Consider the following 3,256-nt stretch of genomic DNA (forward strand, 5'->3'; position numbering starts at 1 on the left):
AGAACTTTCTAGGCACATGAACTAGATATTAGAATCTCTAGATAGTTCTTGTAATTAAGTAGTAGCATTAAATGTTTCTAGATATTTCTAGTTTGTAATGTAGAGCCTTCCTAGTGTAGTCTAAATAAGGCTCACCACCAAGTGTTTAGGCACATTCAAATAGTCAAGCATTGAAGAATTCCAATAATAACAACTTTTGTTTGAGAATATTAGAGAGATTCTCTATTTTCTCTACCTTTCCTTTTGTCCCTGAGCCAGATCCTGTCTGAGCAGAGCATCCTTCCGCTGGAGCAAGTCATTTTTCTTGATTATTTGTTGTCTTTGAGTAAAGATCATGCGCTCTTGTTGTTCTAATTTCCCTTTTAGTGTCTCATTCTCGAGTTCGGCTTCATGGCATCTTCTTTCCTAAATGTCTCTCTCAAACTTTGTTTCGGTTAACCGCTCTTGGAATTCTTCTTTGGTCTCAAAGGGTATTTGTAGCGATGGTGCTTGGGTAATTGAAGATAGAAACCTTGGTAAGCGGTAAAGCATCCCATATTTGACAGCTATATCAATGACCCATTGGGTGTAGGATTCATGGATTACACCTGACTTCTTTCCCAACTGGTTTCTATCTCTGCTACGAATGGTATACCAAGCGCGTACAAATCTTTCTCTCATGCCCGAACTATCTTGTTGGTTGAGGTAGAACTCACTGGTTAGTGAAAGGTAGCTAGGTTTTTCTTTCATGGGGTACCCAAACTAGCGTCTGGCAAGGGTAGAGTTATAGCTCTTTGCCCCGCTTGTTCCGAGGAGAGGCACGTTAGGGAATTCTCCACAACTGTCAATGATTATTCCAGTGTCATAGGATGCGCGGTACCAAACTATATCGGCTGGGGTGAGGGACATGATTATTTGGGATCATATGAGATTTTTTGGATTTGTTGTGAAGGGAGGAGATTGGGGTAGGTGGGAGGTAAACCACCTATATAGCAAAGGTGTACAACAAAAGATAGTTCTGCGACCTTTTTGGGTTCGATCGTGGATGAAATGGTATGTGTTGGCAAGCAAGGTGAGGTCATGATTTTTTTAGAGGAAAATTTGGATGGCGTTAATATCGACAAAATTGTCGACATTTGGGAAAAGTACAAGGCCGTATATAAGTAGGCCAAAAATAGAATCAAAGGCATCGGAACTGGCTACTCCGACAAAGGTGGAGACTTTTTGGAATAGGAATTTGGAAGGTAGACCTTGGAGACCTCCTTTGGTGGTAAGGTTGGCTTTTGACTCGGATGTTTCAATGTGGAGTCCTGCCATAATGGTTGAGGGTTTAGGAGTTTGTTCAAGGCCGCTGAAGGGTACTTTGTCGGGCATCGGTAAACCAACCCAGTAGGAGTACTCTTCAAGGGTGGGGACAAGTTGGTAATCAAGGAAAGTGAAGCAATGGTAAAGAGGTTCATAGAATTCAACCAAGGTATCGAGGATTCCTTCTTCAACATTTGTCCCGAGGATGCTAAGTAAATTGGCGAGCTTGAAAGTCTTCTAGACTAATTACCATAGATCCTAGCTTCCTTAAATTCAACAAATTTGGGATCTTGAAGCTATATTGCTTAGTGTTCCTTCTTGGAAAGTCCATATCTACAATGTCTACAACAAAAGCGTGTCTAAGTCCTTCGTTATTTGATGGAAAAAGTTGTTATGAATGAATGCATGTATGCATGATTATGCCAAATAACATAGAAAACATGGTGAGGTTAAGTCCATAATGTTGGAGTCAAGGGTAAACACGCCACCTGGTAGGGACTATGGTTTCACATGTATCTGTATTTCGGGTTCAACCAAGTTCCCAAAGTCCTGAACCCCTTTTAAATATTCTCGCCAAGGAAATTTACTTAGCATCCTCGGGACAAATGTTGAAGAAGGAATCCTCAACACCTTGGTTCAATTCTATGACTCTCTTTACCATTGCTTCACTTTCCCCGAAAACCAACTTGTCCCCACCCTTGAAAAGTACTCCTATTGGGTTGGTTTACCGGTGCCCGACAAAGTACCCTTCAGCGGCCTTAAACAAACTCTTATACCCTCAACCATTGCGGCACTCTCCACTTTAAAACATCCGAGTCAAAAACCAACCTTACCACCAAATGAGGTCTCCAAGGTCTACCTTCCAAATTCCTATTCCAAAAAACCTCCACCTTTGCCGATGTAGCCAGTTCTGATGCCTTCGATTTTATCATTGCCTTACTTATATACGGCCTTGTACTTTTCCCAAATGTCGACAATTTTGTCGATATTAATGCCATCCAAATTTTCCTATCAACAATCCATGTCCCCACCTTGCTTGCCGACACATACCATTCCATCCACGTTCGAACCCAAAAAGGCCGCCAAAAAGCCAGTTGGGAAAGAAGTCAGGTGTCATCCATGAACCCTATACCTAATGGGTCATTGATAGAGCTGTCAAATATGGGATGCCTTGCCGCTTACCAAGGTTCATATCTTCAATTACCCCAGCACTATCGCTACCTATACCCTTTGAGACCAAAGAAGAATTCCAAGAGCGATTAACCGAAGCAAAGTTTGAGAGAGACACTTGGGAAATAAGATGACATGAAGCCGAACTCGAGAATGAGACACTAAAATGGCAATTAGAAAAACAAGAGCGCGTGATCTTTACTCAAAGCCAACAAATAATCGAGTATAATGACCTACTCCAGTGAAAGGATGATATGCTCAAACAGGATCCTAAAAGGAAGAAGAAGTGTATGGATCAATTTTTTGGCATGCATTTTGATTCTGATGATCCACCTGCAAGACAAATATAATGAGATGCAGCGAGAGATGAATGCTCTCCGTGGAAAAGAACTGTTTGGCCAGAACGCTCATGAACTTTGTTTGGTTTCCAATGTTGTAACCGCATAAATTCAAAGTCCCTGATTTTGAGAAAAATAAGGGGAACACTTGCCCTAGGGCTCATCTGGTAATGTATGCAAGGAAGATGTCGACTCAAACTGATAATGATAAACTTCTTATCCACTATCTTCAAGACAACTTGACTGGTGCCGCACTAAGGTGGTACATGGATTTGGATGGTGTCGACATCCACACTTTCAATGATTTGGCTAGTGCTTTCATCCAACAGTATAAATACAACTCGTATTTGGCCCCAGACAGAGATGAACTTTGGGCCTTAACTCAAAAAGATAAAGAATCTTTCAAAGAGTACGCCCAACGGTGGAGAGAGCTTGCTGCACAAATCCGTCCACCTCTGGAAGAA

General features: G+C 41.6%; 1 pseudogene; it reads right to left on the reverse strand.

Moving 5' to 3' along the window:
• Window positions 1-259: 259 nt before the first annotated feature.
• Window positions 260-1,767, reverse strand: LOC146917253 (uncharacterized; annotated as a pseudogene).
• Between the last annotated feature and the right edge of the window lie 1,489 nt (window positions 1,768-3,256).

Source organism: Medicago sativa, chromosome 6 (assembly GCF_051527215.1).
Source record: "Medicago sativa cultivar Bolivia chromosome 6, Bolivia_mono, whole genome shotgun sequence".
Classification (NCBI taxonomy): domain Eukaryota; kingdom Viridiplantae; phylum Streptophyta; class Magnoliopsida; order Fabales; family Fabaceae; genus Medicago; species Medicago sativa.